An 11,794-nucleotide genomic window follows, 5' to 3' on the forward strand; every position below is an offset into this window, starting at 1 on the left:
GCCTGCAATGACTGAGTGGTTTTCTTAGTCTTGGGTGAAAAGCTTCTGTAAGTGGGTTTGTAGCAAGGGATAGCCAGTCGAGGCCAGTGGGCTTTGAGGCTAATGCCATCCACCCTTTCTCTCCTGGGATCTGGCTTTAGATCATCTACAGCCATCATCCACGCTCCAGGTGGGTCAAGTGTCGGGAACAAACCATGGGTCCTCGGTAGGAGTCATGAAGGGCAGCTTGCCCTTTGATGGTGTGTGTGACCTGACCTTAGACATCATCTAGCAGTTGCTCACTCTGTCATGTGGGCCTCACGTGTACAGCTCAGGAAGCTAGGCTGAGGCGTGGATAGAGCGTCCACTTTAAGTCCTATGAGGGGAACTTTGTAGAAGTCTGGTGATGGGTGAGGTTTATGGGTGGTTGTTTCTTTTCATCTTAAAGCCTTCTGATTCAGAGGCAAGGAGGGCTTACCGCCCAGGTCTGAAGCCAGGCAGTGGTGGCGTACGCCTTTAAACCCAGCACTTGGGAGGCAGAGGCAAGCGGATCTCTTGAGTTCGAAGCCAGCCTGGTCTATAAAGTGAGTTCCAGGACAACCAGGGCTGTTACACAGAGAAATCCCATCTCGGGGGGGGGGGGGGGGGGGGGAGGGGGGGGGGGGAGCAAACAAAAAGGCCCAGGTTTGAGTCCAGCACTAGCATTCTTTGAGATCTCAATTTTAGTACTTAATAAATCTCCAGAGTTGAAATTGCTTTTTTTTTTTAAATGTCTTTGGAGAACTTTCTTTGTCTTTAGTACAGTTTTATTTTTAATTTTTTCTATTATTTTTATATGTATGGGTGTTTTGCCTGCACATATGTATGGGCACCACGTGTGTGCCTTTGCCTGCAGAAGAGGCATTGGATCCCCTGGCGCTGGAGTTACAGACAGTGTGAGTCACCATGTATTATGGGAGCTTCAGGGTGGAGGCTTTCGGGTCAGTTCCAGCTGGATTCCTCCAAATCCTGTGTTCAGAGTGTGTGGTGTCTTCAGCAATGTGGTTTTACCTTCAAGTCATGGGAGGCAGCCAAGGGCAGTGACAACAGCCTGTATGGTTCTGGGGCCCCCTTGAACCTCTCCACCATGACCAACAAACTCAAAGGGAGGCGTTCTGTGCCTGTCACTGGTGGTTTTGTGAGTCTGTGGCTCTTGTGGGGAGTTTTTACCACTCTGTGGTGTAACTCTTCACACCGGTTTACACACACATATATTTTTAAGGGCAAGCTTATAAAAGGATGTTTCTCTGCAGCTTTCTTCAACATCCATAATGTCACCTCTCCCAAAAATTCCGTCAGGAAACTTCTAGAAATTATCACACTTCCAGCAAAGTTGCAAGAGGCAAAACTTTAAAAAGAAATGACTGTTCTATAAAAGCAGTTTATAGAGCTAAGGAAGGCAATCCCAATGAAAATCCTTAATACATTCTCCAAAGAAATAGAAAAAGGCCACCCTAAAGTTCATATTGGAAGCACAGAAGACCCCACAGACAGCCAATATTCTGAGCAAAAAGAACAATCCTAGAGGAATTACCACACCAGATTTCAAGCTATATTACTGAGCTATGGTAACAAAAACAGCATGGTATTGGCACAAAAGCAGATACATAGATCAATGAGACACAGCAGACTCAAACATGAATGCAGGAAATTATAGCCAATAGACATTTGACAAAGACACCAAAACTTCAACATGGAGGACAGACAGCAAACGCTGCTGGGAAAACTGGGTGTAAATGTGTAGAAAAATGAAATTAGATCCTTATCTATCACCTTTCATGAAAACTAACTCCAGCCTGGCCATGGCGGTGCAGGCCTTTAATTCCAGCACTCGGGAGGCAGAGGTAGGCGGATCTCTGAGGCCTATCTGGTCTACGAGAATGAGTTCCAGGACAAGCTAGAGATAAACCCTGTCTCAAAAAACAAAACAAAGCAAACAAACAAATAAAGTTTAACTCCAAATGGGCCAAAGACCTTGAAAGACCAGGCTAAATCCAGACCCCTCTAGCAGGGAAAATAGAGCCAAAAATCTAGCAGGAAGAGAAGAGCCAAAAAATCTAGGTTAGCCAGTTCAGTGACTCTGTTTCAGGAACTAGCTGACCATAAAGTTGGATTATAATCTTGAGAAACAGGAAGTTACCCCCCTTGTGATTATCACTGGTATTTTTGGAATTTTTCAATGATCACAGGTATTTTCGGAAATTTCCAATGATGCCCTCCCTACCCCTTTTGTATTACTGGGTTGTAGTTTCTTCCCTTAACCACCTTTCTCCCAGCTCCTCGGTGTCGAACTCTCTACCCCTGAGTGGGAAATGAGTTTCGGCCCCAGTGCTCTGGTTCCTGTCCTGTCAATAAACCTCGTGTGATTGCAGCAAGGAAGGTCTCTCGTGAGTTCCTGGGGGGTCGTGTTATCCTGAGACTTGAGTGAGAGTCTCCCCGCTCATGAGGTCTTTCAACCTCATTCTCAAGCTGGAAATGACGAAACTTACAAGAAAGCACAGGGAGCAGGCGTGGACGATCCCCTTCTGAACGTGACGCAGACGTGGATGAGCCCCTTCTGAACGTGACGCAGGCATGGACGAGCCCCTTCAGAATGTGATGCAGGCGTGGAAGGAAACTTTCTGAATAGGGCGCCAACATTTGACAGATGGGCCACACAAAACTGAACCGCTTCTGTGCAGCGAAGGAAGCAGAAATGAAGTGGAAACCCACAGAATGGGGAAGAATTTTTTCCAGGCATGTATCCGGTGGAGATCAATGCCTAGAATATACAAATAACTAAAATAAATTTAAAAAAATCAAGGGGGGGGGGTTTGGGAAGGACTAGATTTGCAAAACGGGCTACAGATCTGAATAGAGAGTCCTCCAAAGAAACAGCAAAAATGACCACAAAAAATAAAAGTTAAAAGTGCCTAAATCCTTAACAATTAGGGAACTAAAACCCAAACAACTGAGTTTTTATCTTACCCTAGTCAAAATGGCAAAGATCAACAAAATCAAAAGCTGGTGAGGGATTAGGGGAGGCCTCCTTTGCTGTTGGTAGGATTGCAAACCCATGCAATCACTTTGGGTATCAATTTGGAGAACGCTCCCAAAGTTAAAGGAGACCTACTCCATCACCCAGCTATACCATTACCTGGCACACACCCAAAGGACTGGACATCCTACTCCATAAATGCTTGCTTAGCCATGTCCATTGCTGCTCCAGTCACAGTAGCTAGGAGACGGAACAAGCAACCCAGGGCAAACGTGGGACACATACATCATAGAATACAGAAATAGAATGTAGAAAAGTTTGCAGATAAATGGGAACAACTAGAAAGTATTATGCTGAGTGAGCTGACCCAGACCCAGAAAGACAAATGCCGCATGTCCTCTCATTTGTGGGTCCCAATTCTGAACCATTATATATAATTATAGGACCTGGAGGAACAGCAAAAGCTAGGAAATCAGAAAGGGACCATAGTGGCAGAGAGACAGGGCCGTGGAGAGACAGGTGGTAGGACACGGATGCCGTGAAGTAAGCGGGAGGAGGAGGGGAGCAGCTTTCCTCATTTCCACCCTGCATATTTTAATGTGTGATTTATTGTAATTCCTTAGTTGCTCGTTAATGCATCTACATAGCCTGAAATAAATGTCTTGTTCACGATTGTACATAGAATTCTCAACATGACACCTGCCACCTCATCATAGGCACTCCTTCAGTTAATACTGAGGAAACAGAAACCAAACAAATTGTCTATAGTGCTAGTACCTTGGCACCTCCCTTTTGGGGTAAACATATACCGTATGTTTGTATTATCTTGTAGTGTGGCATTTTCATTCAATAAAGTCGTTGGGCACATTCCCATAGCAAGAGGGATTTTTCTGGATTCTTCACATGAAACATTAAATGTATTAATTTAATCATTTCTAACTTGACATTCGCATAGTTTCTAGTTGTTTTTTTCCTATGAGTATAACTAAATTGCCAAGGCTAGATCTTCATAAATGTCACCATAGCTCCTGGCATATTCATGCTAAGTAGTCTCTAACTGCTGGCATGAAGGTTTGCCACAGAGCATTGTCAAATCAAAGGTCTTTTTGAGGACTTTGGCTGCATCCTGCCAGGCTGAGGTGGTAACTCTGAATCGCCGGTGCCTTACGCATGGGTGACCCTTGATCTAGTCTCTCCCATCAGTTAGAGTGTCCAGCCTGATAGTCCAGGCTCTGTAGTCTGGGCCAAGCTCCTCTCTGGGACATAGACTGACAGTGGATTTCTATTCTGAGGACCCTCTCATCCCCTTAAGATGTTTCAGTCAAGAATATGGTTAAGGGACCCCATTGGCTGACCAGGTGCTCTGCAGGGGTCCGGTCCCTTTGTGCTTGCGTGGCTCCCAGTTGAGAATTCTGAGTTCATCTCACCAGCCCCCGAAAATACAAGTCAGAAATATGAAGTATTTTACTGAGTGTGGACCACATCCATAGCCTGCTAAAGTGAATCAGCAAGCTTAAGACAAGCCTGGGCTGTATGGCAAGACATGTCAGAAAAAGAAGAAGAAGAAGAAGAAGAAGAAGAAGAAGAAGAAGAAGAAGAAGAAGAAGAAGAAGAAGAAGAAGAAGAAGAAGAAGAAGAAGAAGAAGAAGAAGAAGAAGAACAACAACAACAACAACAACAACAACAACAACAACAACAACAACCAAGGTCAAAGTGTAAACAGGATTTTGTTCCCAGAAAAGTTCGGAGGAAGGACCTTCTGGAATGACCCTCTTTGTTTCGTCTAGCTTCTCCCAGCACCTTGATTTGTGGCGAAGCAGCTCACCCTTGTGTGACTGCCCCATGTTTCTTCCCATCTTCCCTCTGTGCAGGAGCCCTCTGAAGTCAGAGGAGGGAGTCCCAGATCCACCTAGAAACGGAGTTCCAGAGGTCTGTGAGCCTCCGTGAAGGCTCTGGGAACTGAACCCAGGCCCTCTGCAAGGGCAGCCAGTGCACTTAGCCGCTGAGCCATCTCTGCAGCCTGGCAGTTCCCCTCGTAGAAGAAGACAAGTCATTGAACCACAGTCCATCCTGATGACCCGTCTCAACCTGAGTTCATAAAGACTTGACTTCCAAATGAGGTCACATTGTGAGAGGGAAGGAGTTAGACCTCCCTGTATCCTTCCAGTAGACAGTTTCCATGGTGACAAGTAGCCACAGTGTTGTTTGTCCCCTTGCTGTTTTGTCCTCAGAGGGGGGAAAACATTACAAAAAGTCCACTGTGATCCCACATGCCTGTCGTTCTGTACTCGTACTCACAAGGCTGAGGCAGAAGGATTGCTGTGAGTTCAGGGTCGGCATGGGATACACAGTCAGTTCTGGGATTTCTCCCAGGACCGGGACCTTTCCCTGTCAATGGAGTCTCAATTTTCAGCTTCCTCCAGCCAGGCAATGGGCGTGTGGCATTGTTTCCACCGGTGCCAAGTCCTTTTGAGGGAGTCCCTGGTGGAAGTGTTCTGTGAGTCCTTCCCGAGCACTCGGTGGACTGCAGACAGTGAGAAGCAATTAGTCTTCCCCTCGACCTAGTTTGTCAACATGAAAGGTTGGGGGGTAGGGGGCTGGTGCAGCCTCCAGATGACACCCATTTCTTGGCATGGCTGAGATGGCCACAAGGCCTTTGTTGTTTATTCATCCAGCCTGGAATGCCCGGGAGGTGAGGGAAGGGGAGGGGTCTGGGCTGGGAGAAGGCCACAGCTGTCAAGCACCTGAGCCCTGGCCAGGCCCAATGGGATACAAAATTGGAGCCACTGCCTTGCCCAAGCTGTCTGTAGCTGCAGGGCTGCACAGCCACCTGCTTCCAACTGGCCAGGGGCCGATTGTCCCGACTGAGGGACAGCCAGGTCCTCCCCACCCCCACCCAGAGAATTGGTAAGACAACAAAATAAATGGTAAACCAATTACATTAGAAAGTTCGTCCCAAGTGTGTTCTACACAGGGCATTTGGGGATTTTGATTCTGTGGTTTTTATTTTTCCTTGACTACCCCCAAATGCATGGCTATGGTAGAGACTTAGAAAAAGCACACAGAATTAGTTTTTTTTTTTTAAATTTTTTTGTTTTGTTTTTTAGGTCAAAGGACTCTACCTGTGACCAAATGGTAATGATGTTCTCATTTCCTCCCAGTGTGTGGCTTACTTGATTGCTCAGAAAAGTCTATTAAGATATTCACAAATTTCCAGGACCACTCTGTCCCATGGGAAAAGATTCTGCTTAAGGTAAGTGGGCGTTGTGGCCTTTGCATTGTGGCCTTGTATTGTTGCCGTTGGTCTTTTGTGATTCCCCCGCCACCATTCCAGAGCTGGGACCAAACACAGAGCCTGTGCACACGAGGCAAGTGCTTTACCACTGAGCTAAGTTCCCAACCCTCCTTGTGGCTATTCCTGGGCACAGTCTTTATCATGGTCCAGACCTGCCTGGATCCCTCCCTCCTTTTCAAGTAAGAGGCAGAACAAAGCCCCTCCTACTCAGAGGCAAAAGGCAGGTTAGACCACAGTGCACTCCAGGTTCTGTAGAGGCTATGGACCAAACCTCTGGACGGAGAAGGACAGAGAAGGAACCAGCTTGGGAATTCTGCCTGCCTTGCCCGCTCCTTCTGGCTAGGATGCCCCACCGCCTGGTCACCTTTTGGATTGTTTGCTACCTTCCTGATGTTCTAGTTTTCTCTCTGTTGCTGTGACAAACACCATGGCTAAAAGCAGCCTTGGGAGAGAAGGGTCCGCCCACCATTGGGGGAAGTCAAGGCAGGGACTTGGAGTAGCATCTGTGGAGGAATGATGTGCGCCTGCTCAGTCCCAGGCTTATGCTTCTCTGGCTGTGCATCCCAGGATGGTGTCCCCACGCCCACCCCTGGCCCTCCTATGTCAATCAGCCAGCAATCAAGACAATCCCCCCCACGCCCACCCCTGGCCCTCCTATGTCAATCAGCCAGCAATCACGACAATCCCCTCAGACATGACCACGGGCCAATCCAATCTGGGTAATCCCTCCGTCAAGACTCCCTTCTCAGGTGAGTCTAGGCTCTGCCAAGCGGACAGTTAGCATTGGCTAGCACAGCTGGCTCTGCTGAGCCATGGCCTCCCAGCTGTGTACAAGACTGGCCAAGGTCTCGTTTCCGACCCCTCGGTTATCTCTAGGAGGCAGTCTTTCCAGTCACTCTCTCCTGAGAGACGTCGTAAGTGATACCATTGTTACCCAGTGTTTCAGGACTCCAACACGCAGTTCTCAGTGTGGGATAACGGCAAAGATGGACACATGACCAGTTAGTACAGAGCGTCATTTTGTCTCCTGCTATTGGCTCATAGATGGACGTGTGACTTAAGCTGGTCCAATGAGAGTCAGCCCTGAGATTTTTGTAGGAATTCCAAGAATGAAGTCGTAATTTTTTTTATTATATTTATTTGTTTGTGCATGTGGAGCTGTGCGTGGTGTGTGCGTGCGCGCACATGCCTGTGGATGGGTGTGCCCCGGGAGACCAGAGGACAACTTATAGACCTCCTTTTCTCTCATTCCACTGTATGATTCACAAGGATCAAACTCAAGCCATCGGGTTTGGCCACAAAAATTCTTTACCCAGTGAGTCAGCCCCCCCCCCCCACTTTTTAATTTTTGAGACAGAATCTTATTCTATAGTCCAGGCTGGACTCAAATTCAAACTCACGCAATCCTCCTGCCTCAGCCTCCAAAATGCTGGTCTACAGTGCTGCGCCACAGCACCTGGCTCCTGAAGTGGCCTTTCTCCTGGGGTTCCTAAAGTGTGGAATAGAGTCTGGAGTTCCTGGGGCAGCCCCTTGAGGGTGACATGAACAGAGGCCCACAAAGAAGGTAGATGGGGCAGAGGAGATGAATGACCCCTTCCCCAAGGCATTTGAATCCTTGGTTTCAACTGTTCTGAGAGCCCAGTCTTGGGAGCCAATGAATCTTAACTTCTTCTAAGTCAACTTGGTGTGGGTTTGTTGTTGTGTGTCTTAGCCACTGTTCTCTTGCTGTGAAGAGACACCATGACCACAGCAACTCCTATAAAGGAAAGCATTTAATTGGGGCTCGCTTACGGTTTCAGAGGCTTAGTCCATTATCATCATGGCAGGGAGCATGGTGGAACAAAGGCAGACATGGTGCTGGAGAAGTGGGTGAAAGTTCTGCATACAGATCTATCCTTTTTTTTTTTTTTTTATTTTTTTGAGACAGGGTTTCTCTGTGGCTTTGGAGCCTGTAGACCAGGCTGGTCTCGAACTCACAGAGATCCGTCTGCCTCTGCCTCCCGAGTGCTGGGATTAAAGGCGTGCGCCACCACCGCCCGGCTCTGCATACAGATCTACAGGCAGCAGGAAGAGAGAGAGACCCTGGGCCTGATACTTTGAAACCTCAAAGCCTACCCCAGTGGCACACTTCCTCCAATGAGGTCACACTCCTTAATCCTTCTCAAGTAGTGCTGCTCCCTGACGACCAAGCATTCAAATATACAAGCCTATGGAGCCATTCTCATTCAAACTGCCATATTGTTTTATCATTGCTCAACCAAAAAGAATTCTTTTTTTTAAATATTTATTTATTTATTTATTTATTTATTTATTATGTATACAATATTCTGTCTGCGTGTATGCCTGCTGGCCAGAAGAGGGCACCAGACCCCATTACAGATGGTTGTGAGCCACCATGTGGTGCTGAGAATTGAACTCAGGACCTTTGGCAGAGCAGGCAATGCTCTTAACCTCTGAGCCATCTCTCCAGCCCCAACCAAAAAGAATTCTAACACTATGACTCCAGTCCCTCAGGTGGGCTCTGTTTTCACAGCTACTTTGAATGTCACAGAGCCCTGCCCCTGGGGGTTCAGGGTTGCTTATGGAGTGCTCCAAAAGTGGAGAGGAAGAGGGAACACTAGCCACTTTGGAAGATAAGATGGGAATGATAAAGGGTCAGACACCTCAAGTTTGAGTCGAGGGGGCCATGTTTACTCAGAGGTAGACAACCAAAGCCTAGGACGCATCTTAGACTATATTTAAAGAGTCTTGGGAGCTGGGCTGGAGAGATGGCTCAGCGGTTAAGAGCACTGGTTGCTCTTCCTAGGAACCTGGGTTCAATTCCCAGCACCCACGTGGCAGCTCACAACTGTCTGTAACTCAAGTTCCAGTGGACCCCACACTGTCATATAGACATACATGCAGGCCAAACACCAGAGCATTTAATTTTAAAAGAGGAAAAAAAAAAAAAAAAAAAAGAAGTCTTGGGAGCCAGGCCCATGCATGGTTCTCTGGGTACCATACTAATATCCAGCATCAACCTCACCTTCTGAGAGCGACCGTGTACCTGGAGGGTAGGGTGGAGACACAACCCCTGACTAGCGGGAAACCAGAGAGAGATCCTGATCACGTGGGCAAAGCTACACGATGAAGATTCCAAGGCCTGTGCCTCTGCCTGGGCTCCTCAGGAGAAGGGACTTTTAAGTCTTGAGCATTCTGGAAGTGGTCAGGAGAAGCTGGCCTGGACAGAGCCAAGAGAGTGGGAAACACCAGTGGTCGTCAAGGCTCTGACTCCTAGGCTCTACCAGGCTAGGACCCCCACCCCCACCCCCACCCGAAGGAGCCCTCAGCTTTGTTCAGGAGGTGCTCAGTCCTGGAGAAGGCTTGGCAGAGGGAGAGAGGAGAAACCAGTGGCTGCCAACTGCCCCTCAACCGCCTTCCACTCTACCTGACTCCACATCTTACCCTTTGCCCTCAGTCCTCCCTCCTCCCTCTCGGCTTCTTCCTTCTCCTTTCCTGTTTGCCTTCCTCTCCACCTCTCCCCTCACTTCCTCTCAATTTCTCTATCTCCACTTCCTTCTCCTCTCTTCTGCTCCCCACTCCCCCTACCTCTCCTTCACCCATGCTCCCCACCCTTCCCCCCATTTCCTCCTCTTTCCTCCCTCCTCTCTCCTGTTCATCCCCATTCTCCCCTCCCTCCACATTTCCTTCTGCCTTGCTCAGGGTGGGTGCCGAGGGAGAGGGCACCGCTCTGGCGAGGTGCCTGAGCCACACAACCTCATTCACCTCACAGCTCCAGAAGGACCCTCATGGCAGAGAGGCCTCCCCTGCAGCCCAAGGTGGGGACCCTGAGACCCGAAAGTCCAGAAGGAAGGGCAGCGGCACATCAGAACTGGAGAGTGGGACCAGCTGACTTTCCTGCTATTATTTTTCTCCCTTGGGGGCCACAAGCAAAGACTTCTGGGCTCAGAGCCTTATAGATTCTCGCTCCCCTGGCAACCCAGCGCTCCCGTCCAACCTGGGGTGATTAATTACCAAGGAAAAGAATGATTTTTTTTTCTCTGAGAATCCATTTAATTATTTGATTGCACAGTAACCAGAGAGTGTGAGAGGCCTGTAGCCAGAAGGGACTTCAAAGCAATACCTTGATGTTGCTGAGAGGGGCATTAATGGGTTCTGAAGGCAGGAGGCTGCTAAACAGCCGGGAAGTATTCAAAGCCCACGATCCTGCCAGCAATCTCGAAAAATGCATAAACACAGGAATGCCGTGCCGGAGAGGGAAGGAGAGTTCAAAGGGACTGCGAGAGTTTTCATGTAAAGTTTAGAGTTTAAGGCGTGACTGTTGGCTACGGAGACTCAGCGTTTGAACTCTTGTTTATTAAAAACAGTTTCCCAGCCATTCAGTGGCTTCCCAGAGACGGCAGAGCGAGGCAGAGCCTTTCAGCGGGGAAGGTTTAAAGACAGCATTGATTTCTACCTGGGGTTTGCCCCTCCTGTTCTTTTGTGTCTTCTTTCTTTCTTTTTTCTTTTTCTTTTTGGATCAAGTTTTTAGAAATCCCACTAGCAGAGGGAGACAGCAGAGGAAGGGGGGAGAGGGAGTCGGAGAAAGAGAGAGAGAGAGAGAGAGAGAGAGAGAGAGAGAGAGAGAGAGAGAGAGAGATGACAGATGCCCCTGCCCTTTTTTTCTGGGGTAACCAGGCTATGCCGATGGTCATCCTCCCTCCCCCAGGTCCCACAGGAGTTCTTGGGGCCGGAGCCTGGAGTCTGGATCCGAGGCCTTGCTCAGGCTGACCCAGCCGGACTGCTGGCTGTGGGCCTCTGTAGCTGGCTGTTCTTTCTTGTTTCCTGGGGTTCATGGAGAAGGCCTGTGTGGGCTCAGAATGTCCCTTCAGCTATCCAAATGTGTTCAAGGACATGGGGGCAGACTTTTGTGGTGATCCAACATGGCTTTTTTTTTTTTTTTTTTTTTTTTTTTGAGACAGGTTATTCCTATGTATCCAAGGCTAGCCTTGAACTCACTGTCTAGCCCAGGCTGGAATCCTCTTGCATTAGATACCAGTACTAGTTCCCAGGTACTAGAATTATAGGTCTACACCACTACTACCACACTCAGTTCAACACTGCCCTGATGGGGGGGGGGATCACATTTGAAAGATGTGTTAGATCATTCTAGAAGAGCCCTTAAGCCCTAGAATGGGTCATGACTTTCATCTTCATCTAAAGCCTCGGTTTTGCTGGTACTGATGGAGCCACACTTGGTGTGTATAGTCTTAATTCCATGGTCGGAGTACAGTTTGCCCTTAGTGCAGGCTAAGCTGGTTGCCAGAGAACAGGAGATGCCAGGGTAGCGCCAGTACTCACAGGGGAGCCCCGAGCCCTTGCCTTGGTCCCCTAAAAACAAAGCCAGAGAATATGCTGCAACAAGTCACGCTGGGGAGTGGGAGTTGGAGCTTTGCTGAGGCTGCCATGGAGGACTTTAGGTAAGGTCCTGAGATGTCTCTGCATGTCCCACAGAAGTGGTGCCA

This window comes from Alexandromys fortis, unplaced genomic scaffold (genome assembly GCF_014885135.2).
Source record: "Alexandromys fortis isolate MF-2015 unplaced genomic scaffold, M_Fortis_MF-2015_v1.1 scaffold_156, whole genome shotgun sequence".
In the NCBI taxonomy this organism is placed as follows: Eukaryota; Metazoa; Chordata; class Mammalia; order Rodentia; family Cricetidae; genus Alexandromys; species Alexandromys fortis.